The sequence below is a fragment of the Sinohyriopsis cumingii genome, chromosome 7 (assembly GCF_028554795.1).
Source record: "Sinohyriopsis cumingii isolate HCF-2022 chromosome 7, ASM2855479v2, whole genome shotgun sequence".
In the NCBI taxonomy this organism is placed as follows: domain Eukaryota; kingdom Metazoa; phylum Mollusca; class Bivalvia; order Unionida; family Unionidae; genus Sinohyriopsis; species Sinohyriopsis cumingii.
Genome location: NC_142967.1, coordinates 6,887,514 through 6,906,487, shown reverse-complemented (window position 1 = coordinate 6,906,487; position 18,974 = coordinate 6,887,514). Strand labels below are relative to the sequence as shown.

Below are 18,974 nucleotides of genomic sequence, written 5' to 3'. Positions count from 1 at the left end.
CCTTCTCCGATTATTTTGTTCTGTGAACACAACTCCATTACTTTCATCAACAAATGACAAATAACAATAAGAACTTTTTGAGATGGAATTTGACGTTGCACGAATATAGCATCGATATTCAGCACATCAAGGGAATTTGTTTATTTTTATCGCAGACGCACTTTCACGTGTATAGGAGTTTTATCGTGCTTTCTTTGGTATACATGTTTGTACATTCATTATACCTCTTCATGTGTGAATTCATGATTATTATCGTTTGTGTGTTTAATTAATATGGATAAATGCTTTATTCTATAAATCTTTCTTTTCTCTATGAGGGGAGTAGTTATGTATAACTTTATTTTTTGAAACTCCTGGTACACAATTGTATTTAATTCTTGTAATTTTTATTCATGGCTGTAAACTGTAAAGAATAGTTTTAGTTTGTTTTGCTTATGTGACCGGAATTGTTTAAAAGCATATTATTGCTTAGGATCTATAAATAGATGCTTACGTATGTGTTGACAATTATTAATAATAATCTTAATAATAATACTTAATAATAGGACTTAAATGGCTCCTTTGGCTTAATTTCTCTGTGGCTGATTTTGACGTTTCCAGATTTGCAGCTTGTACAGCATTTGTTATTACTGGTGCATAAAAGTTATTGTGAACAGTGAACATACTATCAGGTTGGATACATGTTATATAAAGTGAACATACTATCAGGTTGGATACATGTTATATAAAGTGAACATACTATCAGGTTGGATACATATTATATAAAGTGAACATACTATCAGGTTGGATACATATTTTATAAAGTGAATCATGCAATCAAAATTATTTAGATATTGTTCCGTATCAGACTTGACGTCAATCGTATCAGACTTGACGTAACACATTTTGACACAATCTAACTTTTTACCAGAGGCCAACTTGACATTGAAGATTATATTTGTGCTGCTCATTTGAGAAAAGTGATTATTTGACACGTAAAGGTAAGTTATTGTGGCAGTTTTATAAACGAAATTCACAGGGTCAAATATTTAACAAGCAGCTGTAATAAATTTTAATTTAATTGCATAACTTTTATTGCGAGCCAAGGCGTTCCAGTCAGAGCACATGGTATGTGTCAGCGACTCGATTTGAAGTATGACGTGTTTGTTAAGAATAGGATCCATGATATACGTATTATACCTGTTTTAACTCAACGATACAATTTCTAAGGTAGCTAAAATATTGTCTATATCCATTTTGAAACACCTGATTTTGACACACCTGATTCCTTCGTTTGAATAATTAGTTCTTTTTTTCCATGATATTATGTTGAAATTTATAGATGTATATGTGGGCCATTAAAAACATTACAAGGTCTATTTTCCTAATGATCCTTGGATCACTGAATTGATTTGAAATTTTGATACTTTCGTGTTATGCCATGCTTGTCCAAGAAGATAGATGGATTACCTGATCCTGCTTGTGTGTGTGTGTGTGTGTGTGTGCGCGCGCGCGCGCGTCTCCTAATGTAATGTCACATAACTCCGAGTGCACCGTTTCTGTTAGAAACTTAAAAACTTGGGATATGCTTCAGATCGTCTGAAAATCTGTACAACGGTTTCAGAATTTCGACCTAATGGGTGGAGCTCAATGGGCTGGGACATAATTGTACACATACGTATAATAGAAGTGGTTGGATAGGGATAACTGGAAAAAGCTTTGCGTCTAGTTTTTCACTAGAAGGACTGTATTAGTCGATTAATAAGATCCTTTTTCTCTATATTTTCGAAATTTCTCTTCAAATTAAGATTTAAAAATAATCTTTTGAACAAAAACCTCAATAAATTATGTTCCGGTAGGTGGAAGTAGTGAACCATATAAACCTTCAAACTTTGCATGTGTATATTAAGGAGTGTTTATATTCTTCAATGCATATTACAGATTAGATGTAATACTTCTATTGTTTAAGATAATTCACGTCATTCCGCTTAGAAAATGGAAGGCATCAGTATATTTTGTTACCATGTATGGACCATTGACTGCCAAGTAAAAGTTTCTTCCAACCTGTAAGACACATTTTTGAACATGAACTCAATTAAGGAAGTTTATTATGATGCAACACCTGAAAACATTGTTTTTTATTCAGAGAATGAAGTTTATAGAAAAGGATTGACCATGCTTAAAATTTTTTATTTCTGTAACCTATATCCTTTAATTTATGGGGGATTTGTTTTACATTGTATATAATTTTATATATTGCCTTTATCTTTGCTCTGTAGTACCTCATGTTTACAATTATCTGCAACGATATATCTTCCTGAATTGTTGTATGTGCAAGTCTTAAGTTTAACATTTTAAAACTTTACTTTTAATTGGCACCATATTACCCTCCTTGTACTGCTGTTCCGTTATTTTGAAAAAACTGCTCAAGTCATCATTGAATTTAAAAAAAGTTTAGTTATATTTATTAGCTGTCAAAATATAAGAGAACTAGAATTATGTTCTGATTTTTATTGCCAAGTTACAGACTACAAACTGCTGAACAATTAGCAGAAGAATAAAACCTGAACCCATACTCTTGACAGCAGATGACAATATGGTGGCAGCCGTTGACAGTCAACAGCTCCATCTTCAACATGAAGAATTGACGTCTATCGGCCCTGAAAATATAGAAATAATGAACAGTATGTTGTATTGAAACGTTTGCTGGAACAAGAAACAATATCGATCATTTATCCTTTTTTTTTCTTCATTAATTTAAGGGCAGCATAGCCGATTTTCATATCGTCCACAGGTATTTTCTTTGACGTAAGAATGACTATAGTACACAAGAGGTACACGGAATGAGTTCACGTACTGTCAGTCTGCATATTATTCATTTTTATATTCATACACAAGATATTTATGGATGTTTATTGTTTCCCCTTTCTTACTCTTTACAATTTACAACCCATAATTACACAGCGTGTTAATCCTATGTCAGTTTAGATCGAATAAAAATATATGTGGCTTACCTTAATTGTAGGGTGTATTCGAATAAAAAGATACGTGGTTTACCTTAGTTGTAGGGTGTATTCGAATAAAAAGATACGTGGCTTACCTTAATTGTAGGGTGTATCCCAAGGATCATAGGAGTCAAAATCCCCGCCATAGATGTAAGGAGACGGATAGTGGCCGCCAAACGGAGGACGAAATCCCCCCCGGTGTCCAGGGAAGAACGGGAAAGCCTGCACTAGAGCGCACAATAGTATCACCGTGAGAGCTGCGAGCAACAACTTCATCCTGATGTGTAAGGCCGCTGAAATAATAATAATAATAATAATAATAATAATGATAATAATACTCATCATTATCAGCATCATCATAAGGCCACATACCTTGGAATTAATAATGTGAACACATTACTTAACTATATTATATTTAAGATATAAAGGAAAGGACAGGATCAAATACCGGTGTTATAAACAAGGACTACGAAACGTACAAACTGACCCTTGTCAATACTAGTTATTTGCCAGTTTTTGTGGGCCCACCCAGTCACATTATTCTAACACCAGTCCTAACATTAACCTCTTAATGCTGAGAACCTAGCGAGGCAGCTGTTGGACGTCTTTGGTATGACTCAGTCGGGGTTCGAACCAGCGACCTCCCGCTTCCGAAGCGGACGCTCTAACCACTAAGCCACCGGAGCGATCAGAGTTCACATAAGCTATGTTTTATAGGGGATCCGGATAGGCATTCCATATACAAAAGAGAATAAACTCGTGCAAGGATATGATGTTCGAGAATTATATTCGCACTTGATGGGTAGTGCCTGTGAAGAAATTAAAAACGGGGGGGTGGGGTGTGGGGGTGTGGTGGGGTGGGGGTATTTATCCTTGTCATTAATCGGCAATTTCCATGCAGACGTAAAACTATGTTCTACGCTTGAATGCCGAGGAAAACAAAAAGAGGGTGTGATTTATACTTGGCTAAACTTAGTGGATGCCATTCTAATCAGACTTCAATCTGAGTATCTAAGCAGTATCGGCGAACATTTCAAATAAATATTCGTATTATTCATATTGGGTTGATTGAAATCGTTGTAGAACACATTCATATTCCTGCTCGGTTTGTTTGAGGCTGACATTTGTTAATGTATTGTAAAAAGACTGTATTGCAATCAAGAGACAAAATGCTTAACGAATGCTGGGGTACAAGGCGGTCATACCATTAGCCCATTTTCAATGTTGTCTAAGCTACAAGTAAACTTGCATGTTAACAAACTAATAGGTACAGCTACAATCACAACATAAATATAAATTCTAATTTATATTCACTAAATTAAAGTAATTTATTCGCAACCAGTATAAGAGAACTAAACAAAATCAAGAAACATTACTTCGTTTGATTATAACAAATCTAAATTATTTATCCCTTTTAAATTAAACAACAAAAGTAACTATGGAATTCTTCATGACTTGCTCAATACAAGAAAACTATACATATAATGATATACATCGTTCCGACCGAGAATCGAACCAGTGCTACGAGTAATAGCAACAACTGCCTCACTCTTGTGCACTATCATTCTTGTTCACTATAACATACGCTCGGCTAAATGCACCCAATGAATTTCTATATAGTTCTATACAAACTTATATCTATATACCAAACAGAAAGAAGACGCTTATCCCTTGATCCAAAATATGTATGAAATCATGTTTATATGAGAAAAAAAAAACGTAAACTCAGACTAATGCAGAACCCACCCACCCATTCTGTTTCGAAACAAAAGATATATAGCTGAATTACAATTACTAATTGACACAAAAATTGGTAACGGCGTAGTTACAAAACCGTATCATAACGTTTCAAGCTAGTGGATGAAGGTCTTCGGCAGAAGAGGTAAAAAACAGGCAAAAACAAAATAATCAAAGCAAAACCATTAAAAAAAATAAGAAAAAAAAAAAAAAGTAATATAAAGGAAGAGAGAAAATATGAACAATTTACACGTTTAATTGACATAGGAAATTTACAGAAACTCATAGATGCAACGCTTTTGCGGACCTTGTTTAGACGGAAAGCAGTTTTGATTGTTTGAATCACATGAACAAAGTTAGAGAAATAATCAATACAAGTGATAAAAACTGGAACAATGTTACATGCAAGGGGTCTTAATACCGGGCGAATCAAACACCAGAGTGAGTGTGGCTTATGTCCGTTGTCTCCCCTGTATCCAACGACCTCAAGACACTTTAACGCGCAATTACTAGAAATAATTATTTTTAGTCGCATGATAACCACACATCACGAAACAAATTTAACACTTGTGTTTCTCCTCATCAAATCAAAGCCGATTATTTGTACTTTACGCCTTGCCTCACGAAACACGAACCAAATACCTAATACAAAGACTTATATACGTATCTCACATTTCTAAACATATATACATAAAAAATACGTTAAGATAATAGGGAAGGTCCAATATACACAAATATATCAGGGAGGGTCCAATATACAAAACTGTATCTTAAAAATATTTTCTCAACATCGACTCCTCATAAACAACAAATACTCACTAACATCTAACATGGATAATAACGTTAATGTAAATACACGTAGCACATGCCCTAGTTTATTACAAGATAACCCCTAAGGGATCATAACCATTTATTCCCTTAGGGAACACTGATTAGTATCTCCCCCCGAAATATTGTGGTTATGCCTCATGGTCACAACGTACCATCAAGTGGTTGTTCTGTTTCATTCATTTAATTTATTAGTCATTTAATTTATTAAAGACTAATAAAACCATATAAAATTCATGAGGAATAATGAAACATGTATACACGATGAAAGGAATTTTTGTAACATAAAAACGGGAAAAGTTTACTTTGTCCGATACGAGACACAATCTTCTCAAACAAAGACTATTTATTTTCCTGAAAAACACTAATTCTGATTTCAAGCATCTTTGGCGAAGTTGACCAAAAATCAATAATCAATATGATAAAAGTTAAACATCAAAACATGTAATGTATGTATGTATATGTATGTATGTGTGTGTGTGTGTGTGTGTGTGTGTGTGCAGGTAGTAGGTAGGTAGGTATACATGTATGTTTTAACATGAAAATTTGGTGGAATCATTGATCATAACGAGATATTTGTTATGGGAGATTAAGAATGCAGGAGGAGTTACTGATAGCAATAGTTTATATGATTATACAGACATGATGCCAATATTTATGGCGTCTTACTGTTATGTTAGCATAAAAAACAATATAAGTATGTGAATTTAATATCTCAACAAAATCATGTAAACAGAATGCAGTCTGTAAATCGTTTAATTGACTTAAATGATATCGTATTGAATATGTCGAAACATTTCTAAGATATATGCTTTCATTATATTATTTTACAGCAACAAACGAATTACGGACTGCATTGTGTGCTGACATAAGTATGATGCATCTATGTTGTAGTATTGACAGGTGCTACATCCATACACATCAATGGATTGGGTTTGTTTCATGTAAGTTGCCTCGTTCGGTTTTTTATAGATGTGGCGCCAATGTTATATACCAGCCATAGTGATGCCTGTGTTATATACTTACTCAAGTGGCACTTAATATTTAATAATAACATTGTGACGCCTATGTTATAAACTAACCATAGTGACGCCCGTGTTATATACTAACCCTAGTGACACCTGTGTTATATACTAACCTTAGTGACGTCTGTGGCATATACTGTCTAAAGGGACATTCTATATATTAAATTAAATTTTGTATATTGCAGGATCATAATGGTTTGTTATGTTCAAGCGTTAGACAGAATGCTGGTTTGCTGAGTGCATACGTTTGCTGGAGCTGCTGTGTGCAAACATCTGAGTGAACACTGGTTTTCTGTATTCAAACGATTTAAATGTTTAGCCAAAGTTCTCCGGCAAAAGTTTTCACCCTTCAAGCCATGCATGATTGATATTATAATAGGTCCAGTCTTTTAGTACACATATTACATGCTTAACACCTCAAAGGTGCAGTTTGCTTTTACACGTGTCAACAAGAGAAAACCGACTTGATTTTGTAAAAAAAATATTTGTATGTTCCTAAAATTACAAATAATATTTCATCATTTAATAGAAAAAGGCGTTATTTAACGTTTTTAAAGATACTGTCATGACATATTTACAAGTGAATAAACATTGTGCGTCAAAGTTTGGATCTACAATGTTAGTTTGTATTAAAGACATGATTAGTTTTATAAATAAACTTACCTGTCTACCTTTTCGTCTGTAATCCAGTATTTAGTGACTTTTGTTTCTAGTTTGGGCGGATTTATATATCTGGTGATAATGACTTTTATTATAACATAGTTTTTTTGAATGTACATTATATGCTCATATAGGTACTCCCTTAATCTTCCTAAATATATATATTTTAATATTTCCTTAAAAGTAAAACTACGCTTAAACACAGTAACTTTCAAGGTTTGATGAAAAATAGTTTAAACAGTATCATTAACCGATTCTGATCGTCATAATGCCATTCAACGTTAATTCCTGGCACTTTCGGAACACATGCTTTGATTTCAGGGCTAGTATGGTTTTCTGATGACACGTGTTTATCTGTCGTATCATTGGAATGATTAGTCATTTGCTTGGTTAGCTAAGGGCAAAAAAGTTGTTCTAATCGCTTTTGACGTGACATTTTGATGCATCGGTAGTAGAAGCAGCTATGATGTATTAAGAATTATTTTGCTATTTTATGAAATCTGTTAAAAACCAAAAGACACCTTGAACATAAAGATACAATTTATATTTTTGATTCATTAGTCAAACCTCAGACACTGAGTCCCATGATCATCTTTGACAGAACTGTACATATCAAATATGTCTGCAGGGTACCAAAGCAAAGTCACACAAAAAGTTACAATAATGCCTGAAAAAACATTGACTCAGACAAATTACGGTGCCAAGGTTATTATGGTGCCTTGGTTTCATATTTATGTTCACGTTGTCAGTGATCTTTTTTAATTTGTTTGTGACTGGTATAAGTTTAGAATTTAATCCGAATCAGAACGATAGAAATTATATGGTTTTGATACGTATACTATCATTAAATTCTCTACAAGAATTCCTTTCACAACAAGAAAGATTTTCAGAAATTGTCTCTTCGTTGCATTTGTTTTAATACACACATTTCTCAAAATTTATAAAGATTGCCGATTTTATGATAACGCATCACTTCTTTTTATGTCATTCTAAAAAAATTGGAACAGGTAGGCAATGCTACTTTGTGAGACAGACTGAAAGTTCATCTTCTTAAACTTGTTCCTTAAATATAAGTTTAGAAAAAAAGCACGGACCATATTTTTTAAACTCGGAAGCTGAAAATGGTAGTTTTATTATTCCAGATGATTTACGTTGTGGAATATCTCTTCTTGTCATCATTGCAGCAGCTAGAAACGAGATCAACAGGCGCACGGTTCATAAACTATTGTTCATCGGTTTGTTAGATTTTATTGTTTAAGGTCGTTGCGCACTTTGTGGCAATTAGCAAACTCGTTTGAAGTTCCAGTGCAGTAGCAGTAGTTGCTGTCCCTTAGTCGTCCGTCTGTAGCTATGATATAACTATTTAGAGTACCTGGTTCATGGTACAAATAATAATAATAATAATAATAATAATAATAATAATGAGGACTTCGTAATGCGCCTAATATTTAGAAGCTCTAAGCGCTTTGCAACATTAGACAACACCTATGACAAAAAACATATATAATGATATTATTACAAAAAAAACAAAACAACACCATGAAATTAAAAAACATAACAAAACATGCTGACATTATTTAAGGTAGGGAACATTTTTAGGTCTTTAAGTTTGTTATTGCAATCGAAATAAGTGAGTTTTAACAGCACTCTTGAATGAGATCACGGTGTCTTTGTGTCTAAATTCAGTGGGCAATTCATTCCACGTTGCTGTGCATTGGTATGCAAAATTGTCCGGTTTCATTAAAGTAACCACTTGTCATCAATTTAGGTGTCTCATTAAACAAGGGCAAATTTTTCTCCAAACTGGGTGCATTTCTAACCATGTCTTGAATCTTGACATGACTCCCTAAGTCTTTCTTACTTTGTCGTGATTTTTAAACTTTCAATACATGATTTCAGCGGCAAAGTATTTACTCTCTTTCTCTGTCTTTATCTCTGTCTCTGTCCGTCTGTCTGTCTGTTTGGCTGTCTGTCCGTCTGTCTGTCTCTCTCTTGATGTCACTTTGCACACCTGCTTCATCCGAGGAATCAATGGTCAAATATTCTGTCCAAAATATTTTAGTCAACCTAAACTTTAGATTTTGGGCGGTAGTTGAAGTGAAATGCCCAATTACTGCTCGTCGCTACTTACGGTACTCGCCCATTATCCTCAGTGGGACAAGCTGCCGTTTTCATCCAATAAGAATGCATTACTTAAGATTAGAAACATGTGTTTACATGCTTTAACAGTTTAAAATGTAATAAAATAAATCAAGGCGAAATTTTTATAAGTTGACTATTATTTAATATTCGGTTGTAGAGGTGGACTGGGTGTGCGATATGGAATCACAGATTGAACATCTCCAGATCCGCCATGTAAAATTAAATGGGTATGTAATAAAAGGCATCTATACAGTTATAAATTTCGTCCCAAAATATGTGGGGTCAGAGAGTAAAAAAACAAAAGCGCATAAAATGGATATATACAGAACGCTTAATCATATCACCTTCAAAGACAGAAAACCCTGAAAAGGTATAGATTGATGAAGGAAAATAATTTTACAGCATTTGAGTGAAGGGTGTGTTGGAACAAATACAAGTTAATACTTTATAACTTACTCAGACAAAAGTACTTCATTAGCGTGAAAAAAGGACTTCAGTAGCGTGACAAATGGACTTCAGCAGCGTGACAAAAGGACTTCAGTAACGTGACAAAAGGACTTCAGTAGCGTGACAAAAGGACTTCAGTAGCGTGACAAAAGAACTTCAGTAGCGTAACAAAAGAACTTCAGTAGCGTGACAGAAGGACTTCAGTAGCGATCAGCATAACAATAGTAAATAGAACATGCACAGATAAACCATGTGAAACTTGCAAAAAAGAGCTGAGAAAAGAATGAAAAAGACGTATGACAAACATTTAAATGCAAGATATTCATTAATCTTCAAATAATCTTCAGATCTGTAATTTATAATGTGACATCACTGATCAGCCAAATTCTGCCTTTTGAAAACCTGGACATTTTCTAAAATGAATTGGAAGATGATTACATGACATCCAATGGAATTAAATATCTCCATGGAGGTCTATCATTCAATGTAGATTTGCCCCTATCCACTAGAATGATAATGTTAAAGCACTTATATGTCAACGAAGCAACATATTACAATGTGAAATCAACATATTGCAATGTGAAATCAACATATTACAATGTGAAATCAACATATTACAATTGAAATAAACATATTACAATCAACATATTACGTTGTGAAATCAACATATCACAATGTGAAATCAACATATTACAATTGAAATCAACATATTACAATGTGAAATCAACATATTACAATTGAAATCAACATATTACAATGTGAAATCAACATATCACAATGTGAAAGTAACATATTGCAATGTGAAAGCAACAATGTGAAATCAACATATTACAATGTGAAAGCAACATATTACAATGTGAAAGCAACATATTACAATGTAAATCAACATATTACAATGTAAAATCAAAATATTACAATTGAAATCAACATATTACAATGTGAAATCAACATATTACAATATGAAATCAACATATCACAATGTGAAAGCAACATATTACAATGTGAAAGCAGCATATTACAATGTGAAAGCAACATATTACAATGTGAAATCAACATATTATAATGTGAAATCAACATATTACAATGTGAAAGCAACATATTACAATGTGAAAACAACATATTGCAATGTGAAAGCAACATATTACAAAGTGAAAGCAACATATTACGAATCAAATGGCTGACAATTAAAATCTGTACTGCTGTTGAAACATGTGTGATTTTAATCATTCTGGTTACAATAGTGTCGTTAGAGGAGTACCTGACTACTATGTAATGAAGTGTGACAGAGAAAAAGATTAAAGAATACTGTATAAATCTAACCAATGACGAAGTTACCATTTAGAATGACTCAGCTTTATTTTTGTGATTTTGTATCTCTTTGCATGATGGCATTTTGCCACTTTGAAAGGCTTTCACTGGATATCCTTTCCATTGCTTTTTTTTTGAGGATCAAATAAATCAATAGAGTCACATCTTCAGGTTTGGTAAATGTTATCACTTTCTGTTGAAGTCAAAAGATGCACAATCTAATACCTTCAATATTAATGTTTTCTTTTATTGCTTTTAAACTGACGTTTCTTGACAGTGGTTATCATTGCTTTGGTACCTTTGTCTATAGGACTCTTTAAAGGACTTTCTGTTTTAGTCTATCTGTTTTAAAATACTCTTTTTTCCATCTATCTTTCTTGTTGTAAGCCTTCGGGTACGCTTTATAATCTCTCCATTCCGTGATGGCTTACTTTTTTACAAAGTTTTCCAGTTCTATAAAATTTCCTTTCCTATTTTCGTATACTGCATTCATCCTTTTATTGTTCCAATTAGATTTCAAATTATTTTTCACTACGTATTGTACCATTGCAATTACCCTTGCTGCAATCTCTAACTAGTGTTATGTAACGCGTTGCTCCTGTGAATTAAATGAAGGATAGCGAAGACATAAACGTAACATAAAATCAAGGTTATAAAAGAGCCAGAGAAAGTAATTTTACCAAGAACGAAAGATCCAAATAGAGCTGAATATGGAAACCAACTTGGGAAACCAACACAGGCATTCAATGCGTTAAAACCCCAAGGTCGAAGCAACTTTTTGTGTCGGCAAACCCCCTCATGTTGTTAAAGTAAAATATAATCTATGGTAAGATACCCATACTTTATTTACAATCAGATGCAATGCAGTTACAATCTTGTGCACACAATTCCGTGACAACGAAAACTCCTCCAGGTTATTATTGAAATGTTCAATATATCGTCTAGAAGATTCAAATTCAGTACAAAGTTCACCTTACAGATGCACCATCTAGAGTTAACAAAGGTACATTTATTGACTTCTATGCATCCTCTCTTTGTCTACGCATCACGTATCTTAATGGCAAAATACTGCTCATAAAACTTTTTAGGCCTTCTACAAGGAAACATCCCTTACTTCGACGAAAGGCATTGCTAATAACAACAGGTTTTTTCGAGTATTTTGGATCCCCTGTCTAAATGACCAAATGATTAAACATGATGTTTGTGTACTCGGATGTAGTAAAATATGCGTGGTGGGAAACATCTTTCTACATTGCTGAGAGTGATTGAAAGTGGATAATGTGATCAGTGTTAGCGAAGTAGTAAACACATCATAAAGGGAGGATTCGTCAAACGTCATTATCTTTCTGTCAGGCCTAATTTGGATGTGTAAATATGAGCATAAAGGAGATCCCGGACAAGATATTTCTAATCGCCAAATGAAATGTCAGGGTAAAACAATACCTTCGAATTTCCTCGACTGACTTGTGTTACGATTCTATGATCTTAAACTAAAAGGAAAAAGTGAAAAACAAAGTTGAGTAAAATTTAACAAATTTTATTTCTCTAGAAATAACGTAAAAATTTAAGAGGAACTTACTGTATTGTGAATTAAATTATTCATAACGATTAAAAGTGACCGTGAAAGGGTCGGCGATACTTATTTATTGAAAATCTTTGGTTAGTGAAGAAGTTGCTAGGTATTTGAGAGCCATGTGAAAGGGCTAATGAACAAAGGTACAATTCTTGACTTCTATGCATGCTCTCTTCGTCTAGGCATCGGTTATGCTGCCCATAAAATATTTTTGGCATTCTGCAAGGAAACATCCCTTATTTCTACGAAAGGCACACTGATTTGACGAAGAAATGACACAAATCTGAATTATAATGACCAAATTATCATCATTGGCTATTTGTTAAAGTGTCAATATTAAAATAATGTCCTTCATCGTCATTCCAAGCACACTCTAAAAAGAAATGCTTTTGATTTTCAACCACAAGACTTTAACATAAACAAGTTATATTCATCATAGTCTTCCCTGTACAATCTTATTTTTCTCCAAAAGCCATATGTAAATTATTTCCGACAATCGTTCATTATGATACACGTTTCCTTGTTGCCGATGAAGCCGTGTTAACTCGATGTTAAGCGTGCCGAACTCGCAGTGCGGGTTAAAGTTAAAATCCCGATCCAACCAGTCCGTATCTGCTGCACAGGTTACTCGGAATATTTAACATTATAAGTGAAACAAAACTATTCTTTTTCCCTCATTTTCTTTAAAATTGTAAATAAGTTATGGATCCAAATAAAAGCATTCTATATTAAACTGTATTCTCAGCTGCCTCCTAACTTGCATCTTCCATTAATAGTCAAAAGCAACTATTTTTAAGTAACAAGTACGAACAGAATCAGAAACTGCACGGGTAGACACTCAGTTAAGCAACTATAAAAGCCTTTAAACTTATGTTCCCTGCATGTTAACAAGAATAAGTTGTATATTTCAAACACGTTTTTCATTGGCTGGCTCATTGCATCCGAAAGCATCCTTGACCATAGTGACAATGATACTTCAAAAATGTTTGATAAATTATTATAGTTAATAACATTACACCATGACGTGGCTCTTGGATACACGCAGGCTTTGGTTCCACTAAGAAAGTAATATACAACTTCGTGATTGATCTACCCTCCAAAAATATTTCGATAGGATAAATCAGCTCAAAATTCATGTTGACCAAAGATTGTTGCGGAATGGAATATTCTTTGGAAACTTAGAACAATCCTTCTTTAGACTGTACAAATATCTTACGACAAAAATCAAACAATGGGAAGTTTGTACATAATACGGATATAACAATGGGAATTTTGTTACGTAATACAGATACAGTAATGGGAATTTTGTTACGTAATACAGATATAACAATGGGAATATTTTTACGTAGTACAGATATAACAATGGGAATTTTATTACGTAATACAGACATAACAATGGAAATTTTCTTACGTAATACAGATATAGCAATGGGAATTTTCTTACGTAATACAGATATAACAATGGGAATTTTGTTACATAATACAGATAAAACAATGGGAATTTTGTTACGTAATACAGAAATAAAATGGGAATTTTGTTACGTAATACAGACATAACAATGAGAAGTTTGTTACGTAATACAGACATAACAATGGGAATATTGTTACGTAATACATACATAACAATGGGAATTTTGTTACGTAATACAGACATAACAATGGGAATTTTTTTACGTAGTAGAGATATTACAATGATAATTTTGTTACGTAATACAGATATAACAATGGGAATATAGTTGCATAATACAGACATAACAATTGTAATTTTGTTACGTAATACAGATATTACAATGATAATTTAGTTACGTAATACAGATATAACAATGGGAATATAGTTGCGTAATACAGATATAGCAATGGAAATTTTGTTACGTAATACATATATTACAATGAGAACTTTGTTAGGTAATACAGATATAACAATGGGAATATAGTTGCGTAATACAGATATAGCAATGGGAATTTTGTTATGTAATACAGACATAACAATGGGGATTTTGTTACGTAATACAGACATAACAATGAGAATTTTGTTACGTAATACAGACATAACAATGGGAATTTTGTTACGTAATACATACATAACAATGGGAATTTCGTTACTTAATACAAACATAACCATGGGAATTTTGTTATGTAATACAGATATTACAATGAGAATTTAGTTACGTAATACAGATATAACAGTGGGAATATAGTTGCGTAATACAGATATAGCAATGAGAATTTTGTTACGTAATACAGATATAACAATGGGAATAAAGTTGCACAATACAGATATAGCAATGGGAATTTTGTTACGTAATAGAGATATACCTTCCAAACTAATCACTTGAGTTCAACAAAATTATAAGATGGCTCATTAGCCCATAATAAGAGATTAGGATAATGACTATCTCTGATACGAATATTGGTACTGCACATATACCACCTGAACTGAAGTTAAAATATTTCACCTAAGACACACCCCCCCCCCGCCATGACACCAGCATTTTTCAGATTTTGTTCATATTTTGTCTTTTAAGTATGCATTAATACGTTCCCGATATCAATAATTTTAGTTACTGTTTAAATATTAGGTCAATATAATATTGAAATTTTAGAAAATCTTGTTAACTTTATTCAATATTTCCAATCGTCCACTTACATTTACTCACGTCAGTCACATTATTAAAGCAAAGATAATTGTTAATGAGGAGAGAGTTCGAAATAAGTTTAAGCTTGGTGTTCAATTCGCTATATCTCTTGTTCGATTTTGATATACTTTCCACAATGACGTCTGCAAATAATCACTGCATAAATCAACGGATGACGTACCGAAAAGTTTACAAAATTCCGATTATGTCATTTGCATTTTAGATATAAATTGAAGTAAATTTTAGTATTTTAATACAGGTAAAAGACAATAAAATTAAAATTAAACTCGCACACTGGGTTTATAAAATTAATTTTATACTGGATTCTAGTGATAACTTGATTGACACAGGAGGAACACAAAGGAATATAGATGAGCATCAGCCTACGTGTAACTATAAAACATGCTTATAAATTATGCGAAAGAAACATGGCAATGTTCTTGATTTTCCTGATGAGAATGTAAACGATTCCTTAAACAATAATTGCCAATTAACTATTATTATTATTTTGTATCACATGCTATCAGGTATTTCACTTGTGCCACCCCAAGCTCCTCCCCCCCCCCCCCATGGTGTTTTAAGTTTTGTATGTAGGAAAAGGGCTGTACCTAAACTAGAAAACTTTTTGCTCAACTCTTAATAGTTAATCATCTTTTTCATATGACAAGTGATGTGAATACTAACCACTGAAATTTACATATAACAGTTGATGTAAATACAAAACCAATGAAATTTACATATAACAGGTGATGTAAATACAAAACCAATGAAATTTACATATAACAGTTGATGTAAATACAAAACCAATGAAATTTACATATAACAGGTGATGTAAATACAAACCTATTGAAAACTATATTTGATAAGTGATTTAAATGAAAACCCACTGAAATTTACATTAACAAGCGATGTAAAAACAAACTAAAATGAAATTGATATAACACAAGCGATCTAAATACAAACCCGCTGAAATTTGGGTAGGACAAGTGATGTAAATACAATCTCACTGAAATGTAAATGGGACAAGTGATGTAAATACAATCCCACTGAAATATAAATGGGACAAGTAATGTAAATACAATCCCACTGAAATGTAAATGGGACAAGTGATGCAGATACAAACACACTGAAGTGTCAGTGGAACAAATGATGTAAATACAATCCCACTGAAATGTAAATGGGACAACTGATGTAAATACAATTCCACTGAAATGTAAATGGGACATGTAATGTAAATACAATCCCACTGAAATGTAAATGGGATAAGTGATGTAAATACAATCTCACTGAAATGTAAATGGGACAAGTGATGCAGATACAAACATACTGATATGTAAATGGGACAAGTACGGTAAATACAAACCCAGTGAAATGTAAACGGTACACTTGATGCAGATACAAAACCACTGAAATGTAAATGCGACAAATACGGCAAATACAAACACACTGAAATGTAAATGGGACAATTACGGAAAATACAAACCCACTGAAATGTAAATGGGATAACTACGGTAAAATACAAACACACTGAAATGTAAATGAGAAAATAACGGTAAAATACAAACCGACTAAATGTAAATGGGATAATTACAGTAAAATACAAACCCACTGAAATGTAAATGGGATAATTACGGTAAAATACAAACCCACTGAAATGTAAATGGGATAATTACAGTAAAATACAAACCCACTGAAATGTAAATGAGAAAATGACGGAAAATACAAACCGACTAAATGTAAATGGGATAATTACAGTAAAATACAAACCCACTGAAAAGAAATAAGGTGCTCAATGACCTAAGTGTATACAGTAGCTATCATACCATGTAACTAGACATACATCTTAAATTAGTGTATCAAATCAAACAGTCTTACTAAGTCATATCTAATGTTTGTACCGAGTAATTATAATTCGGACTAAACGTGTGTATTAATTATTACGGTACATTACATTCCTTAACATCGGATGTACATATTCCAATGTGTTTTATGACAGCACTTCCTTAATCTAACACTGACACTTACAAAGATTCCTGAGGTGGTTTATTCTAGAAAGTAAACATAGCGACGAAGTTTAGAATACCACGTCTATTGTATTATTGTTTTATCAGATATTTATTTATCTGTAACTTGAAAAGCATGGATGTTTTATCATATGTAGTTTTATATGCACATTAAAATAAATAGAGTTGTTTTATCGGATGTGGCTTTATCTGCGCTTTAAAATAAGTGCAGTTCAAAATATATAGGAAGCATACCATTATTACAAATGTACATGATACCATTATTACAAATGTACCCCATATCATTATTACAAATATACACCATACCATTATTACAAATGTACTCCATACCATTATTACAAATGTACTCCATACCATTATTACAAATGTACACCATATCATTATTACAAATGTACAACATACCATTATTACAAATATACACAATACCATTATTACAAATGTACACCATACCATTATTACAAATATACACAATACCATTATTACAAATGTACACCATACCATTACTACAAATGTACACGATCATTCATCTCTAGGAGTGTTTGTCCATCTGTCAGCTTATATCGATAAACGTTCTCAGTGTAACAAAAATAATTCGAAAGTGTTAAGTAAGTACATAATTGCCAACATTGAAAGTTATTTACAAAACTCCTTCTGATCCCAGCCCCACCCTACGTCTTTCGAAGCATGTTTATCCCTGTGAAGCATTGTACAATGTATACTAGATGGTCTTATGCTTAAGGTTTGTATTCATTGTTTACTTGTATTTGAATTCAGGACCTTGGGTTTTCCCTTGGTATTTTCGACCTGTTTTTTTGTCTCGTTTGTAAGTGACAAATAAGTTCTTAACATATATCTGTGTTCAATGTCTAGGCTTATTAAAATTTTATAATGTTCTAAAACAAACGTTTGACCAACATCCTGGTAATCGTATTGTGTCTTATTATTTTATATCATGTTATTGTCATCTAAATTACTCATTCCTGTTTTAATATACGTATTTGCATAATCACTTGTAGTTGTTATAATTTGAGAGAAGTTATTTATTTAAAGTATTCATTGGAAATGTATAGTGCTCAATGCCAAATTTTGACTAAAACATTACTTTGGAATGAGTGTGAATTCATTCAAAGACGTTATGGATTATATCATTGTGAAACAGCAAGACTATTGGTAGAGCTGCACATTCAAGTCTATTGTTACATCAGCACAATCAAAATTGGGAATTCATTCGGAACATTCTATATTTTCGGACTTGTCTAAGAACATTTAGGATTAATTGGGATTTATTTCACAATATTATAAGTTCCTCTTAAATTGCAGTTTCGTAACTTAGAGAATGAAATTGTTTGTTGAATTTTACAAAACATTTTGGTGTTGCTTTTCTGTTACTTAGTTTAAGACTATAGAGTCGTAACGGAAATTGGGGGCTAGTCCAGGATATGAACGCACGTTTATTTAAGAACAGTTGCTGCTAATATGTTTAAGATACAAGTTATTTCAGTGGATGCTGATTTGGAAAAGTAGATTTCTCGTGTTGAATCTTTTGTTAATGCAACGTCAAGAAATATGGTCACATATGGCAAACTGTATGCCTTCTTGGGTGAGTATTT

General features: G+C 32.8%; 1 long non-coding RNA gene across 1 annotated transcript; it reads right to left on the bottom strand.

Annotated features, from left to right (window-relative positions):
* Positions 1 to 2,473: 2,473 nt before the first annotated feature.
* Positions 2,474 to 7,277, bottom strand: LOC149794690 (uncharacterized). The gene is made up of 3 exons (XR_016422180.1): positions 7,238 to 7,277; positions 3,080 to 3,277; positions 2,474 to 2,639 (listed from the first exon to the last, which is right to left on the bottom strand). It is a non-coding gene; the product is annotated as an uncharacterized LOC149794690 (long non-coding RNA).
* Between the last annotated feature and the right edge of the window lie 11,697 nt (positions 7,278 to 18,974).